The sequence below is a fragment of the Anser cygnoides genome, chromosome 13 (genome assembly GCF_040182565.1).
Source record: "Anser cygnoides isolate HZ-2024a breed goose chromosome 13, Taihu_goose_T2T_genome, whole genome shotgun sequence".
Lineage (NCBI taxonomy): Eukaryota > Metazoa > Chordata > Aves > Anseriformes > Anatidae > Anser > Anser cygnoides.
Window position 1 is genome coordinate 2,262,518 of NC_089885.1, and position 18,735 is coordinate 2,281,252.

General features: G+C 36.3%; 1 protein-coding gene across 3 annotated transcripts in view; it reads right to left on the reverse strand.

The window, feature by feature from the left end:
* Positions 1–18,735, reverse strand: part of TENM1 (teneurin transmembrane protein 1) — an 848,278-nt gene that overhangs the window by 684,039 nt on the left and 145,504 nt on the right. For 2 of the 3 annotated variants that reach the window (XM_048070576.2, XM_067005241.1), the window contains one exon: positions 9,058–9,147. The gene's annotated coding sequence lies outside the window, so the exon portion shown is untranslated. Of the gene's footprint in view, positions 1–9,057; positions 9,148–9,990; positions 10,093–18,735 lie in introns of all 3 variants that reach the window. The other variant, XM_067005240.1, reaches the window with a different exon arrangement.

An 18,735-nucleotide genomic window follows, 5' to 3' on the forward strand; every position in this document is an offset into this window, starting at 1 on the left:
ACCACTGATGCAGGCCAACCAGCCCTAGGTATGAGGCTGGGGCATCCTTCAAGGGCTGCTGCCCTAATCCTTGACTCAGACAATTAGATTGGATGACAGCAGGCCTGACCATAACATGTTGATACAAAGACAATCTAAAACAAGTTAATTGAGCAGCTATTAATTGATATTTTCAGTCACTACATAGCTGGCTGATGTAAATTTCAGACTTAGGCAAGGGTTTCTTTTTTTTCCTCTTTTTTTTGTTTCCTTTTTTATTTTTATTTTTTAACATTCATTATTGAGGTTTAGAATAGGATAGAGGAACATTTTAGTAACAGGAAAAAAATATAACTTTTAATCACTGATCTCACCTATCATAAGCTAAATAATGCAGAAATGCTAATTTAAATATGCTTTCACTTCTGTGCAGATTGCATTGCAATGAGTAAGTAACAGAGTATCCTCCAAAGAGCAATACACTCTATCACAAATCTCAAGCTATATTTCCTCCCTTATTTTTAGTCCAAAATGTGATTCCGAAAAGATATCATTAAGTTATAACACCTTAGTCATTTTCAAGCCCCAGGCACTTAAGGTGCTGAATTTTAGATTGCTTTTTTATATTCTGCCTGTGCGTTGCTTCCTTACTGTATGTTAAGTTATTAAAGCTGTCTGCTCCAATTTCCCCTCTGCTTAGGAAGACACGACAGAAAGATGAAAGAGACTACCTTTAATCTTGAAAAGCTAAACATACCATAAAAAATGAAACAGTGGAAACTATAAGGAAACACTGGAAACTAATAGTGCCTTACCAAGGTAGTTTACAGCATGTGGTCAACGAAATTATACTAAATTAGGAGCATAACAAAAGTCTGGCTCTGATTCTTCCAGAAATAAGAATGGTTAACCCTGGGGGAGATGGTTTCAATATAGTAATTAATCAATAAAAATGTAGTCTGAATCAATCTCTGTTCTCATAGCTTTTGGTGCTTATATTGAATTGTATCCTGGCAATATTTTTATCTACAACTCTTGCTATCTTAGAAAAATAAGGAAGGTCTGGATCTCTATTACTAAATTACCAGAGGGTACATTGCTATTTGGAGTTGGAAAGTGAGGTTGCAGTATGTAATCTTACAGACTGTTCCACAATAGATGGTGTAATTTAGAAGGTAAAATGAAAACAGCTTTTGCATATATTTGTTCAAATAAGAGCCATCAAGTGCCATTATGTTTTGTTTGTTCTGCATAAATATGTATCTAACATATACTAAATCTATGCAGCTAAATTTCAGCAGAAACAGCAAAAAAATCATCATCAGCAACAACAAAAGGATTTTAACCCAAGCTCATCTGAGGAGAAACCTGTAAACATTTATGTTCATGTATTTACAGCAGACTAGTTCCAAGCCACTTTGATATAAACGGCATTTGTTCAGCCACAGGCCAGGAACAGTACTACGTCTTAAGCCCTTTTGCTTAATTGGAAAACTGCAAACAAACCATGAAATCAAACTTCTCAGCCAAGAGTTTGTACATATTTCATAGGCTGATGCTTGCACTCCCACAATATTTCAAAAGAAATATTCTGAGCCATTAATAACACCAAAGGTAAATAAAATTGAAGATTTTAGAACAGAAAAAAATGCACTCAAGTGGCTCATTAAACTAAACACTCAATGAGTTGGCGTACCAGCCTGTATCAGCTTGAATGGGCTCCACGCTGAAACAGCCCAAGGCCTGGGTACCGCAGTGCCAATCAGTGTGATTGGTATCATGGAGTCAGGCCCCGCGTTGATACAATCACACTGTGAGACACCGAGCTGCACTACCCAACAGTCCTACCAGGACCAAGGTAAACACTGAGTTCTTCTGAAAGCTAAGAAAGCAGTTTTAAGGTTTTCCTTGGAGCATTCGTCATTAATGGTTAACTGAGCCTGTCCCCCTTTGGCTGCTCAGTAGAGCCTTTAAAAGGCATGATGGCAGCGGGTTGCTTAAGGCCAAGGGGAATCTCTGGCCATTTCTCGAGTGCTGGTGACAGAAGCATGGCTGATTTTATGTGAGATATTTGCATTAGTTTTATGCTAACAGCTTATTTTTTTAATGTTAGGGGAATCAAGCTTTGCGAGACAGAATAATAAAGCCACATCTTCCTCAGTACGGGACTATGGCTAATTGCCCTTCTCCACAGAGGTGAAAACCATGGTAGCTCAGATACCTCTGTAAAACAAGAGGAGATAAGCAATAATTTGAAAGAGGTAACTATTTCAAACATATTTATATGTCCACTGGTGGTAAATTTACTATGTAATTGGTGGGTGTTTCTTCAGACTGAGATGATTATTATTTAACAATTCTACCATACCATTCTCTTATTCTGATGACAATAATAATAAATAAATAAAAAGTTTTGCTTAGCAAACTCTCAGCATTTTCCTACAAGCCATCTTTGACCCCATGTCAGTGCTGATGGCAATATGTTCCAGAATTTTCTCTCCAATAACATGGAACAATCAAGACAAATTATTTTACTGCACTGCCAAAGCAAAATCGAAGATGTCAGCTCCTATTTGTATTCCACAAGCAGCTCATCTGGAAGATCTGATAGGAAGATTTTCCTTTTAATTAGTAACAGAAATGCTGATATGAATATGCTGTAATTACATAGGATAAAAATCTACCCATCTCATGCTGCACAGTAATATATAATAAATTCAGTCTACTCTGAAAGTCAGCTTAAAAGGCAAATAACTAATAAAGACTAACATGCTCCCTGTGTCATATAAAAGCCAGCACATAACAGAAGGTGGAGCAAAAAGGAGAACAGTAATCAATGTGATTACAAATACATCGTCTTTGCAGTTAGCCTTTTTTCTGCCTTTGAATGCATCCACTTGTTCACACTGTCTTCCTATGTCTTCCTATTTCTCTACCCCACTTCCGAAAATATAATAAAAGCAGTAAGAATAATAATTAAAAATATAACTTGCAGACATAGTACAAACCCTTGCCAAGCAAAGAGAAACTGATTGAATCCATATATTGATAAAATAGGATTTTGCTAAGTGTCCCAAAAATAGGTTTTGGAAGGAATCAGATGCCTGTGTAATTCTCTTAACTGAGAATTAAGAAAGCATACTTACTTCAGAAAACTGAATATTCAGTATTATTCTGAAATAGACTCTTAAGTAAATAGTAAAGTAAGTTTAGTAGAAAAATAGAGAAACGTGCTATGGAAGAGAAGTGTATCTAGTCTCAACGTTTCCATTTCAATTTGACTGGTTTATTGAGTATTAGTTGCCTGTTACTTGTGTTAACTTAAAGGAGTTATTCTGGATGGAAACGCTTATGTACTTTCTGCCCCAGAGGAGATTTATTATTATTAATACAGCAGCATAGCTGAAAATGAAAAGTTGATATTGAGTACATGCATGGTGGGAGACCATGGAATCCCTTAAGAGTACTCAACTTTTTTTTTTTTTAATAAAGTAAATTCATGTTACTAAAAACAAAAAAAAGTCGCCCCAGCAAAAACGTATTCTGCTTACAATCTGTCTGGCTGCTGAAAGAGGACAGAGCAGTTGTGTTACCATCATTACCATCACATTTTTGCAGCAGTCTAATAAAGGACTTCTTTTACTGGGCTCAAAACTACCAACGTTGGTTTGAATTTCCAGTGTGCACACACTTACCTCTCTAGATAGCAAGCGAAACACCCAGTGAAATAAGATAAGTCGTGTCTAGATACCGACAGAAATCACCAGCAAACTTAGCTGCATCTTACTTGTTGGTTTCTATTAAAACAGCTCAAAGCAAGGCTGGGTATTTTCCAGTCCACTTTACAGTGGTAATCAGAAGTGCATTATTTTGTTAGTTTAGTGTTTTGAAAATGTAGACAGAACAATAGGGGATGTACAAAACCTCAGCTTTGATAATGTTCTTCAAACCTCACTTGCAAAAGAAAGTAAATTTTCACATAGCAAAATCCATCAAATAGTCAGATTGTGTCAACATCAACAAGTCATTAGCTCATCTACAATGCTCCTGTAAAGATTTTACATCCATTCTCTGCTGAGCATTCGAGAGACATAATATATACTTTGCTGATATGGTTAAAGGGAAAATTTCAAGCATCTCAAGTTAGGTAAATTTGGTGGAGCTTGCAAGGAATGGCATATGAAAATGATTAAATTATCATGATCATGAGCAGAGGATAAAAATGCTTAACGTGTGGATAGATGAAAAGAGAAAAGAAAAGCAAACAGTGATCTTATCTCATTTCTGCAGTACTTCTGAGGTTGATTTAAATATAATCACGAGCCAAGCAGACATGGATTTGCAATAACAGCAAACAAACAAACAAAAAATCTGTATCTGGAAAATAATAGTCCAGAGACAAACAGAAATTTGATTCTTGTTTTTATACAGCTTGACTATCCATTTTCAAGGTTACCTGATGAATTCCTGATCTCCAGCACATGGCATTCAGTATTTTGTGGTGCATGCCTGAATTTGGGTAAGCACATTATATATAAAATGATCTAGAGAGACAATACAAATGCATTTGTGTTCCCTGTATGTAACTTCTTTCAGAAGTAGAAGCTCTCCACAGTATTTTCCATTAATCCTTTACAAAGAAGAGTTTCAGAAGACCTCCCCATTACAGTAACCTCATTCTTCTGGTTTCGCACTTTCTTAAGATTTTTGGAATATGTCAGCCTGAAGGATGTAGGAGCTTCCTACAGGCAACAGGCCTAAGTATAGGGAGTTTATCAGCAGAAAAAGCAGAAGCAGAAACAATGGCTGACAGATTTTCATCAACTGTGTTAACCTTCAAAGACGTTCTCATTGTGCACTGACAAGCAGCAAATACTACATAGAAATAAAAGCAAGAATCCAACCATGACAAGCAGCAAAATTCCTATGCAAATTATAAAACAAAGTTTGAAAACCATGAAGTGATGAAGAAAAACAAATCCTGTTTCCCATGTGACAGAGATGCATGAACACCGTTTTAAGTATGTGGCAGGAAGGAAGTAACACAGGAAAGGAAGAGAACGTGATGATGAGAAAAAGATTTCTACCTATGTAGCACACTTTCACTGTCTCTGTAAACTAGTCTTTTGTCATCTGGTAGAAGTAAGGCATAATCTACAGATGGATCACACAGCTGTGTGTATTTGGCTCAAACGTGTGTCAGCTTTTATTTGTTAGCAAGTCAGCCAGCAGGCACATGTCGGGAAGGCCTGGGATGGGATCGATACAGACGTATGTTAAAAAGAGCAAGTGAAGCTGCATGTGGGTTGTTTGCATCTACGTACTGCTCTGTGCATGCAGTGTGCCTACTGTAACCATTGGCTGTGCACTGCTGTTTCTCTTGTTTACTGAATTATCTGGCTTGCTCTGAGAGTTGATGTGCCTATGTAACAATTTTTAGAAATAATCCAGACCCCATTTTCATGTTAAGACTGAGTTCACTGAAACTCCAGGACAGTAGGACAAGATAAGAGAGAATGTCTCCTTTGGATAATTTCCCTTCAGCAAAGACAGCATATTATTTTTTTAAAAATATATATAAATTTACAATTAATTACTTTTTATCCATCATCTATGTAAAATATTAAATCATGTCTCAGCTTTTAGTTGTCCTGGTTGTGAACACATAATGAGAAAAATAAACACAAAAAGCAAAAAAGAATAATCCAACCAGAGAGTTTATCGTTCTAGGATGCAAGAAGTGTGTATGTGATAAATGCTGTAGCACCAAAGACCAATAAAGGAATTTATTTGAATCTGCCTCGATATTTTCATTATGTATTTCAGTCATATTTCAGGTCCAAATATTTGAAAATGGTGCTGAAGTTACTCATTCATTTTTTGTTCTCTGATATTTCAGCAGGACATCAAATTTCAGTTTAAATTATTTTTATACATTTGAGCACTTAATCTGCTTCAGTAACTGATCTTCCCTGAAATGTACCATAGTGAATACCAAAACTTTATTTATTTATTTTTGGTGAAAGAAAGAGATCGGGAGCAATAATCCCCACATTTCCCCTCTAGAATAAGAGAAGGGAATAAGAGTAGTTTATTCCTCTTGCGAAGCTCCTCAACTGTGCAATTCAAGATTGTCTCAGACTTATTTTTCAGTACCTATGTTACACAGTAAGGTGCCTCTGAAAGATTGTTGTCCTCACATATGTAAAGATGGCAGCTCATCATCTTATTTGCAAGGCTCACAACATTGATCTTAAATTTCAGGCTCCTGGGATGACTACATGAGTGTCTCATATTTAATTTTAGATAGAAATTTTATGGTTGCAAAAATCTGGGAAACATCTGAAAATGCTAATCTGCATTTAGCCAAAACTTCAAGGAATATTAAAGTGCCCAGATTTAATATTTTGGAATAATTATTCTGTTTTGAAAGCCATCTCATAGCTTTTGAGATCTAATTCATGATTTTTGAATTCTTACAGTATAAAATATTTTACCTACATATAAATTATTATGGAAATCCCTGCCAGAAAAATATGGTCTGAATTTAGTTGTTTCACCTAAAACTAATTTTGTAGCTAAAATTACGAAAACAATATTATCTATTTATTTCACAAGAGAATTGTATAGAGATCAGAGCCCACATTTTACTAAGTTCCTTATCAGGTTACTATATATACACATTTTCTGTGCGCTCCCCTTTTGCCCCCCAAGCTCCTTCACTTCTCATCCACCTTCCTTCTGTACATTTCCTGACACACCTTGCATTTAGTCTTCTCATTCTTCCTCAAAACATAATTGCAAATCTGAGGAAAAGAAATAAAAAATAATAGCAAAGCTCCATATGCAGCAATTCAATGCCTAGCAACCTGTGATAGACCGAAGGAAGAAATCACAAATTATCTGCAAGAGGCAGTTGGAACTAGGGCTTGGGGTAAACAGACACACAAACAACATGTCAGCCATGATAAAGAGTGTAAATTTGAACAGATGTCACTTCCAGAGCAGCAGCAGGCAGATTAAACAGAATTGGCTTTGGATGAAATCCAAGGAAGAGCAAGAAAATATGATGCTTTTGCCCTGGGCTCTCACAAAAATCGAATCACCAGAACCTCTTTTCTTTAGTAATCACAACTGAGCCAGGTTAAAGAGCAAGAGACTTTAAGAAAGCCAGTTTAAAATTACACTGATTACACAAACATATCCATCTGTAAATATTTCCTTTACAGACATAAAGAAGAAAAAACACCTGCTAAATAAGCAGTCTTCAAGTTATAATAATTTATGGTAGTATCAATTTCATCAACATGCTACTAGTGCTTAATGAATCTAGGCCACGTCTGAGGAAGAAAAAATAATGTTTAAACTCTCTAAAGGAACAGCCATTACAAATATTTTGTCTGGTTACTACTGTTTTATGCATGTGTGTTTTAAATCTCTGCTTCTGCAGAACTGATACTGCATGTATCAGTTTAGCAAGCATAAAGTACACCAATAGAAAGAGAGAATACATAAGAATTGAAACCCTGAGACAAGGAGTAAAAGACATATCTACTTAGATTTCCCCTAAAACTTTCTAAGTAATTTTTATTCTTTCTCTTCAGTTGCATCAATGTTATACTTTACAAATCCTTAATGACCAGCCAAGTATATCCATGTCTGTAGCACATAGATTTATGTTTTTTGTTGGTGGTTTGGGGCTGTTTTGTTTTTTTTTTCTTTTTTCTTTTTTCCCAAGGATGTTAATGTCTCCTTGGCATTGAATACCAGAGAATGAAACAAACTTTATTTCAGGCCATAAATTTCATGAAGTCATTACCAGAAGAGTTCTGAAGTGTTTCCTTCGCAAGTGCATGTTTATTACATTAATTTTAAATTCTCTTGACAAACGCAGAAATAAATGCCAGTAGATTGTCAGCTGTCCATGTTCACAAACACTAGAATTAAGAAAATCATATCTAAAAACAAAGAACTACTCCTGAATTAATCTATCATAAACACCACTATTACTTTGGTTAGATGGTAATAAAGAAAGAAAGAAAACAGAATTTTGCCAAATTGTAAAACAAAAAAAGAAATCACAGAGGTAGAATATCAAACCAGTTGAATTTTCGATTATTATTACTGAAATGAACTCCATCACGTGACCCAAGATTACTCCTCTGTTTCCTTAGAGACCTGCTTTCAGTATGGCCCACAGAACAGCATAGCTATTTGCATGAAAGCAAAATGAATGACAAGTTATTATTTCTATAATTAATTAATATCAACTTTCCTAGTTAATGTTAAGCTCCATGTGGAAGAGATAAAAATCACACACTTTGTTTAATATGCACAACAGATGCCATTATATTTCCACACATCTGAAAAGCATTTTCATATTTGTAAGTCAGTATTTCAAGCCAAAATGTTGCAGAGCTTTTCTAAGTCAATAATACAAGCCTACAAAATTAAAATGCACTACTTGTGTCAAACACAACAAAATCATTGTTTATTTTTAAGGTGATAATAAAAAAGATTAATGATACTTCTGGATAATGAAACAATCTGCCACAAGGCAAGCTGCAGAATATAAAGAAAGGCTCTAGCAACAATCCTAAGAAAAACTTCAGTTTTCTCCCTAACACATTAAGAAGTCCCTTTTATCACCAGGTGACATTTTCGCATTTAAAAGAGAGTTGATTTTCATGCAGTGCTTAAAGGTCAAACAGTTAATCTACCTCTGTAAGGAGAGCATTTTCCTCCAATAAGATTTCTAGAGGACATCAAATCAATAAGAGCCATCAGACTCTACAAGAATAAAACCCTTCAGTGTTCTCAAGACAAAAACTTATACCAGTCCCAAAGAAACTGGATCCAGCCCATGAAAAAAAATCAGACATCACACAGCATGAAAAAAAAAAAAAAGTAGCAATTTCTATAGTTTAACACAGATGTAAAATATCATTAATACAGACGAAAAATCTTAATGTGAAACCTGGAAAAGTATCAGTTTCATCATATGTATTCACTATGTCTTTTCATTTCTAAGTGGAAAAAAAATAATAAGTTGTTAAAACAACAAAAAGTTGAACTTACCACAGTATGATGTACTGAAATTTGGACTGGCGTGTTCTTCAGCTCTCCTTCAGTTCACAAGTCATGTGATACAAAACCCTCAAGTTTCAACTGAAAGGGAGAAAGAGAGAAAATGGGGTCCCCAATGAGAAAATGGTCGATCTAGCTGTATGCATACATCTTTGTTCAGTTTATTCAACATAATAAACCCATTTCTTAGCTTCCTAAGAAAACCACCACTTGCCTTGCATACAGTGGCTTAAGAAAGTTCATTGAGGACACCTAAAATGGAAGTCAAATACTGAATTCTAGAAACTAAAGACAAGTAATCTCAAAAAGGTATTTGTATTTGAAATTCATTAGCTTGAAAGAAGGGTGCTTCTGAGCCTACCATTTTAGAATGGGATTCAAAGAATTGCTCTTACATTGCTAGCTCTGACACAAACTTAGACAAGAGCTCAGGTTTCTCATTTTTAATGGAACTATTATGATGAGGGTAATAATATTTTAAGCCTTTTCCATAGACTGGGAACTCCTCAAGATAGTGACTGTGTCCAGATAGGAACCTCATATATAAATACATATTTTTATGTATACATATATATATTTATCTCACTTAAAGACATCAGGCCCCTCTGTAGAACAAATGGAAGGAGTAGAAAAAAATATAGAAATAAAATGATAAGAACTGCTTTAAACTAAAAGAGGGGAGGTTTAAATTAGATGTTAGGGATAAATTAGTCCCTCAGAGGGTGGTGAGGCACTGAACAAGCTGCCCAGAGAAGCTGTGGATGCCCCAGCCCTGGAAGTATCCACTGCCAGGGGGGATTGGGCTTTGGGCAGTCTGGGCTGGTGGGAGGTGTCCCTGCCCATGGCAGAGGGTTGGAACTGCATGGGCTTTAAGGTCCCTTCCAACCCAAACCATTCTGGGATTCTATGAACTCAAGTTTTGACCTTCGCTATATGTGCAAGACTCTTCTGTGCTTGAAAGGAAGAAGGGCTGGGGATTACGCAGAAGTACTGAATCTTCTGTGTGGACTGCTGTGCGGTATCTTTCTGCAAGCACAAAATAGCACCATTTCTAGTTTTTGCTTCTGAAGGAAATTTAAAATATGAAAGTATAAAGAAAACAGAAGGAATGAAAAGGTTAAATAAAGGTAAGAGCAAATGAGAACAAAATAAAAATCTAGTGAAATACAGACATAAAAGAGTACATTGTACAGAAAGTACAAGAAAATAATTAATTTGTTGGAAAATAATTATGCAAGCCATAGAAAAACAATTAATCTGCCTGGTCTGTATTCTTTCTTGAGGAATTCACCTTGACAGTGACTTTGTGATTTTTATCTGAGCTTTATATTGAAGTTATAGTGCATACATTTTTAATTTTCATTCCCCTTTCAGCTACTCTGGGATAAATTTCAATCAGTCCTCTGCCTAGCTTGATTTCAACTCCAGGAATAAAAAAATCCATAGTGTATAGGCTTTGATGCTTTTTGTTTATATGATAACTACTTTTAATTACCATTTTGTTTGCCAGGTCTCTTCAATGAAATTTAAAATGCAATTATTTTCCACTCAGTAATATGCACAGTAATTTGAATGATTTATATTTTGATATAATTAAGGTAAAGCTAATCATTACATATAAAACATTTTTGAAAAACTCCTGACAAAATATTATTATTTATTCTTGAATTCTCGCTTCATTCATCATTCATTTCTAAACCATTCCCAGCGCTTTTATGGCACCTAATGATCGATTTTATGGTTATTAAATGTAAAATTGTTAGAAGAATGTTTCCTAAACAAACCTATCTCTCCAATTATTTTAAAATACCTGGAGCAGATTTTTTTTTTTTTCGTCTTCTAATTAATGCCTTTTGCTTCTCTACACAGTCATCCTTGTCTTAAATTTTCACTTAAACAAATTTAACTGCACTGAAGGAGAACCAAAACTTCAGATCCAGGCCAGAGAGAGAACACAGACCGGAGGAAAATTGTGTTTTCCTTTCTACATCCTCATCACGCAGCCACCTGTCAACATACACACAGTTACATTGAAGTAACCACAGCACACCTCAGTCCTCTTGTAGAATAACCCCCAAAGCAGATACCAGGTTCATGGATGTCTGAGATCTGAGTTAAAAAAGGACTGTGAGAAAGACATGAAACAAATGAACATATCCCAGATTCCAGATGTTTCAGGAGACTGAAGTTTTGGATATGACTTTGTTCATAATGGAAGAGTGAATACATGCTTTTTACTAAATACAGCACAGTGAAAAAAAGTCCGTCATGCATATAATGCAGTCCTTTATTTCTAAAATCTTTCAGAAAATTATTTATTTTTCAGTCTTGTCAACTTACTTGCATTGTAACCTGTCTTCTTCACAAGTGCATTTTGCACTGCAAAAGACTAAAATATCTTGAAAGCTCATAGCACAAAAAAACATGTTTTCTTTTCCGGAGCTTCATCAAGAGAGGTATTCCAATTCCACCCTTTGATCATTTTAAGCTCTGCCCTTTGGAAAATTTACAGAGCTAAAATTTGTAACTGAAAGCATTCATGGATTTAGACTAAATCAAGCTGACAGTATTTGCTCTTTCCTCAGATTTTCAGCAGTCCAGTCCCAGGGATTAGGGGTGCAATTCCATAGGATTGTAAATCTAAATTTTTGACTGTCTCAGTCCTCCCTTCCTCTCTATCCCTCATCTTCTCTCCGTGATCTACTTTTGCTCAGTAAGCTTCCTGAACTGGCTTGCCACGGGATCGCTCATGTTCCTGCTGGATTTAGATGAGTTTAAATTACTCTTCCCTCCCACCTGCCCAAGCTCTAGGTTCCTCCTCCCTCCCTTTCAGCCAGCACAAGTAATTATCAGACCAGAAGACGAGCCAGACAGAGGAGCAGATTCAGCTGAAAGTGCCATTAAAGATATCCCAAAATCAAGATCAGTTTTCAGTCTTGTGAACAATTAGGCATGGATAATGAAACAAGATAATCTAAAACCAAACCACTAAAACAGGAAAAAAATCCATCCTTTTTAAACACCATAAATTATAAAATATTAAACTGTAACAGAAGACTCATTATATAAATATATCTCTTTCCAGGTTTACAAAGAAAGTCAAAACAAATTTCTCAATTAATGGATTCTTCAGTGAATATCTAGGCTTTGTGAGCAACGTAATATAATCAATATCAAGTCATCTTTTCTTGTCAGGAAGTTAATAGGTATTATTAGCACAGTGTTTAGTGAAATTTTACTGATGGAAAATAGACACTACAAGGGCTAATTTACCTCTGATAATAGTATTTTTTCTGATGAAAGTGCCAGAGAAAATCTGCAACATAGAAGTCTTTCTTCTGCAAGAGAAAACTTAGGTAGAATAATATAGAGACAATGCAGATGTTTGCTTTTGAATAAACAATGAATAGAAACAGAGACTGGTGGATGAAAGCACAGAGAGGAAAAATGAGCGTATACCATGGTTTCCATGGTGGTTTACTCCCATAATGAAAAAGAAAGCTAAATCACCTACATCATCTGAAATGGAAACTGTTTTAAAGATGATGTGATCAGGTGTCCCAGAGGAAACAGTGGTCTCCTTGAAATCATTAGTGTCCTAGAAACACGAGCTAAAGTGTTAAAGCTGTATACCGGAGGAATTATATTCTCCTGCTTCCTTATGCCCGTACAGTCATAAAGCAGTTATGTCTTATGTAGTTACAATTTCACTAAATCCACAGCTCTGTTTTACCTGTCTCTTTCACCAAGAACTACTGAGTTGTGCAGCTAAAGGAATCAGTAAGACCATCCTCTGCAGCACAGTCTCTTTGCATCTGTTAGCACAATTCAGCGGCACTAACGTTTCCTTCAGTTTTGGAGGCCCTTGCTAGACCACCACGTAATCCAGCAGATCCCAGTCCCCCAGCCTGCCCATGTACAGGGCTGCAGGCAGACTCCATGTAGCCCATAAAGCCCATCGGTGACGCCTTGCTGGTGATGCCAGCTGGCAGAGGGCGTGTGATGGTATGAACAATCCCTGTGAGATCTGCCTCCCTTCTGACCTGTAAGAGCCACATCAACAGCTGCAAATTCTATAGTTACTCTGCTAAAGGCTGTGGTGCTGCCGAGGGTACATCAAAGCAGGGTGTCCTGGCATATATCCCTCCACCCCCAGCTCCTCTAGGTCAGTCCCAGCATGAAGGGGGTGGGACAACTGTGAGTCTAACAAAATAAAGAAAAACTGGGAAGCTGTGATGCCAACTGGCTGAGTAATTGTGAACAAGTGCCTTCTCCTTCCTTGGCTTTGGTTATGATATTGGGGGCTCAAATATGACCTCTCATTTATGTTTACTTAGGGCTCGCCCTGTAAAAGGAAAGCAACAGCAACAGATGACTGTGAGTTTTAATACTAGCAATAATTTACAAAATGATTAGAGATGAGACACGACATGAGTTGCACACTATGAAAAGAGAATGAGATATCAGCCAACAAAGCCTGAAGGTTGGAATGCTTCCAGCACGGATTTAAGTTGTGTCCATCACAGGGGGACCAACACATTATGGCAATTTCCTATTCAGTTTTGGATTATAAGAATTTTGCATGGAGCGTAGATTTTTCTGTAATGGTTCAGAAGGGCAAATGTGACTTAGCAAGAGAAAAAGGAAGGCAGTTCAATCACCCCATACATTTTCATAAGATAAATTTATTAATTATTTGAGCCTATTTGCTGATGAAACACAGCTAGATATAAACAAGATGTAGGGAGACTTTTCCATCTTGCTGGCTAGTCTGGACAACTGAAAGTAAGGTTCAAAAATGCCCTCCTAGACAATTTACCTTAGATCATAAAGTTGCTTCCCAAACTGAAAAAGCAATGAGTAAGACATGCACAGTAACTGCCCAAACCTGTCATTACTCTACCTTCAAGAGGAAATGGAAGAACCTCCTTTCCTGGTGCAGAAAAACATGTCCTTTCCCATTGCAGACAAACATAGAAGTCATCCAATGGATGAGAAAAACCCAACAGACTTAAACTGAATGCTTCTCTCACCTCACCCATCTGCAACTAAGAGTTCGTGGTTTCAGCCCTTAAACATGCAAGTGGTTCTTTCTTCTGCTAATCTGTCAAAGCTGGTTTTTGACATCAGACTCCAAACCTTCCAAATCAATAAAGGCCATGTTTTTGCATATTGTCCATAATAATAAGCATTTGTATTTAAATTAGTAAATGACAACAGAAGAATCAGGCTCTGAAATCAGACTACTCACACGGTATCAGTGGAACTGCCCTGCCCCTAAACCTACAATCTGAATATTTACTTCTTTACTATTTAAAATACCATGTACCATGCCCTGCATCCAGCCTTCAAGACAACTTCACTAAGGAAGCAGAAAACTACCTTTTCACTGGAGCAGATAGGGAATATCTGATTGAATCTTGCCCTGATGACCCTAAAATCTCTTCTAGCACTTGCATGGAGTTATAATTGTTCCATTTTCACATGGAAAGCCAAGTACAGTTAAAAGCATGTACGCGTAATGCACAGAGGAAATGGAACGAATGTTCTGTTCCTATGGTCCAAAAGGAGTCCTACAGCAAATGAGATTCGACCATTTCCTGAGAAATCTATTGTATTAAAAAAAATAAATAAATAAATAAATAATCCACAACTGCCTCAAAACCTTACAGGTCCCATAAAAAAACAAAACAAAACTTGAAAAACAGCTTGATGTTATTTTTTCCCCATATTTGAATGCACAAATTAGTATCAAAAACATTTCAGCTATCACTGCCTGCAATACCTCACAGCAATGACGTTAGTGTGCTCACTTAAGATGTTTCTTCTAGTTTTAAAGGTCATCAGGGTTTAAGAGGTATGTTCTATACTTAAAAAAAAAAAAAAGTTTCCTCACATTTTAGAGCTATTACTGGATCTCATTATATTTTCCGAATATCAAGCACATCTCTTAAAGTTTACATTAAGTTTTAAATGAATAGAATTTTTAAAGGTCAAATAAATAATGAGGTATCTCACTGCCACAGGAAATATATTCACTATTTTGCCACAAGATTTTCTAATTCAGTTACTTCTGGAAGAAAATCCTTTGCTGTATTGACTTGTTGCATTAAATTCTGATCATGCTTAGCCTTACAGAATATACAATACAAAACCATGTTAGACAGAAGCGTAACAATATCTGTAGCAATGCTTTGCCCTTGATAACCTCTTCTCAAAAATGAAAGTGTGCTGAAATATTTAAGACTACCACCAGCATGAATCCGATGCATCCTACAGAGTCCCCTTTATTGTTGCTTGTTCATTAGGTGGCACAGTAGAGAGTGAAGTCTGTTTCTCGCCTAAACTTCCAGAAGATACTGAATTTTTCAGTGTGGCTCCACAGGTTAGTTACTTTACCTCAATATTGAAAAATATACTTGAGTAGCAGTTGTTATCAGTAGCATCTTTGTTTTGATTTGTTTTTAGTAAACAGTAAGTTACCCAAACTTCTAGTTTCCATGCATGTCATCATTGTACAATACTGTTTCGTACCAACTATTTCTAAGACCACAAATATATGGTCAGGTTTGGACATTTGTTAGTCGATTGGCATATATTTTATTGACTTGCCTCTCTTGAGGAACCACCTCTCCCAGGTATGGACACATTTCTCTTACACAGTGAAGAAGTTGCTCCTCGTTTCATAGCTTGCATAGAGTTGGATTAGCTTGCGGTATCTTTTAGGATGCTATGAGTAGCATCCAGTTAGGATGCTATGAGTAGTTGAAGTGCTTTGACACTGAGGTCTCATAATTTAAATCAAGTTTGGAGGAGCCTAAGACCAAAGTTATTTATGATATATAAGAATAAACAGATGTGAAGGGAATTGAAACTTCACTCCCTCACCCCACAGGCTAGAGGCTGGGCAGTTCGTGGCTTGCATATTCTGGGGGGAATTTTCTCTGACTCCCTTGTGAGCTGTTGTATTATTCTGGAAAAGTAATCCAAATTCAGATCTGAGTAATTCTTTATTAAAGACTCGAGTTTTTGCTGTTGTTCAGTGTAAGCCTCATTAAAAAAAAAATATCACAAATCTCATCAGAATACTCTCACCACTGAGACAGTTAAATATTCTGAGGACAACTGCATCTTTTTGTTATTGTTGTTAAACAAAAACTAGGCAAGTACCTAGATTCTTTGGTAAGTCAAATATTAGACTGCACAAACAGTTTCACCATGCAAGGGGCTAAGTACCTGTTGGACCAGGTTGGTGCATCTCATCCTTTCTCTGTTCCTTCTTTTTCCCCTTCTCCAGAAACAACTCCCTGCACATCTGAACCAGCACCTCTGGGTAATTGCTCAGTAAGAGACCAACGATTGTGTTAGGCTGTAGGCAGTAAGCATTTCAATACTTATTTCTGAGAAACTACTGCTTTGAATATTAAAAATGTATATCAGGGAAAAAAAAAAAAGTCTTGTGATTAACAAAATTGTCATGACATAATACACTTATGAAGCACCATAACCAAAATCTTAATGTGGTTCTCAACTGAACTTCCAGAGAGAGGTTTGAGCATTAGAAACTTGAGACCAACCCCAAACTAAACCTTGTCCAAATCTGTGGTTTAGGATGAAAGGCAGAAGGCCTGCGGTTAGAATTCTCACCTCTAAGAGTGTTTAGGTATCCTGAACTTGACAGCCTCATAAGCTAAATATGCTTTAGCTTTTACTATCTATAACTTTTACATTTTAATACTTCTAGTATAGCTATCTAAACAGCTTAACTTTCATAAAACTTTCTGCTTGCTAAAGCTCTCTGCTAGCTTTACAGCTGGATAAAAAATTTAATTCAGCTTTATGTTCTATTCCCTCCCCCCTTTTTTTTTTTTTGAATAATTATCTGCAGGAAAATACTTTCATGTTTTGTTTCTTTGCCATGATTGTGTAGAAGAGCCTTGAGGCAAATTAGAAATATAATAATCAATAACTGAATTTTATTAAGAGATTGAATTTAGATAGACATGCAAACTGAACAATAATGTAACAATTTATTCCGCTACATGGCTTTCTACATAAGATTTATTCAGAAAGACGCTGAGTGAGACAAAAAAGTTCATATTGGTGAACAACAGCTTTTTTATTTTTCTTCTTTTTTTTTTTGACTACGTTATCGCATACCAGAGATGACACTTTCAACCAATTAAATAAGACTTTTTATAACCACAAGACTGACTATCCTAGAATCTTGTCATATAGCAACTTCTGAGAAGAATCAGAACTTATATGAATGACTATATGACTATACACTGCCATTTACTAAATTATTTGGGGGATGGTACAGAAGGAAGAGCAGAAGAGAGATCCAGTGAAAAAACACCTGTCTTTTTCTATATAATGAACTTTAATGAATTTGAAAGGGAAAAATGTAATCAAATTATTTAAGTGACTAAGCAGAAATAACACATGAACACTTCTGGCATTGTCATATCTACAATAAATATCAGTATACTTAAATATTTTGGTCCAAGTAGCTTGACAAAAAAGAGCACAACTGAAGGTTCAAGCTCTTCGCTTTTGTGAAATTACTACGGTACAGTCTAGATGCAGGAGGAGGGCTTCAACAATGCCACAGGAAGCTAAAAATCCCACACATTTTCAAAGCAGGCAGCTTGCACTCAGAGAAACTGCTTAAGGCTCAGTCCAGCACCACCTTTAGCTTCTAGTATAGCATGAAGAGTCTCTCGAAGAGGTACCAGATCCCTGATGAGATCAGATGAGCTGGACTGATGTGAGGACATTAGGAAAAGGAGGAGATGTAGCAAAGGGCTTTACCCACCTCACCCAGAATACCGTGCCTTCAGAGGCACCCTGGCCTCCAGAAGACTTGCTGGTTCTTTTTCATCCCTCCAACTTCTCCAGAACCTGCTCTGCCACTACTATAAAACTATACTTTGCCTATGAGTCGTTCTGCTTTGTTGTGGTTGCCCTTTTCTGCACTGAGACAGTCCTATAGTAATTTCACAACAGCAAAGGGTTCAGCCTTCAGTCAGGCTCTCACTGACACAACACATTTAATCACAAGAAAGTTAAAAGAAAATATGCAAAGAGGTATTGCCTTTCCTCCTCTTTCAAGTCTGAAATAAACATGAACAAACTGTCTCACACTACGCCAGACCTGTCTAAATAGATCTGTATCTTTGGAAGAAAAGAGCTGATGCAAAATAGGAAAGACATAAATTGAATTAGATAAATAAGCCCCAGAGAATGTTGATTTTATTTTATAACCCAAGTGATCAAATATATCAAAGAAATTCAATCAAAAGAAAGGTGTGGTTTGAGCTAACATTTCTTTGACCTTTAAGAGTCTGTGATTAACAGAAACTTCATTAAAAGTGCAATTAATGTCTGAATGCTTAAAGGAGTTTCTAGGTGATCACATTTTAAAAAGTTTTAAACTAATGTCATACAAACCAGTGATGAATGTTTGCTACAGAGCTTTCTCTCTAAAGATGCTTAAACCATAGACAACTTTCTTTTCATTCTAGGAGTCTCTGCCTCAGTCCTTTCATATTCTCACTGTGCCAGACATGATGGTAGCCACAAAAATGACAGACAGTATTATCCAGATAGTGGTGACAAGGGAAAGTTTCAAGGAAGAATATCATAGAATCATAGAATGCTCTGGGT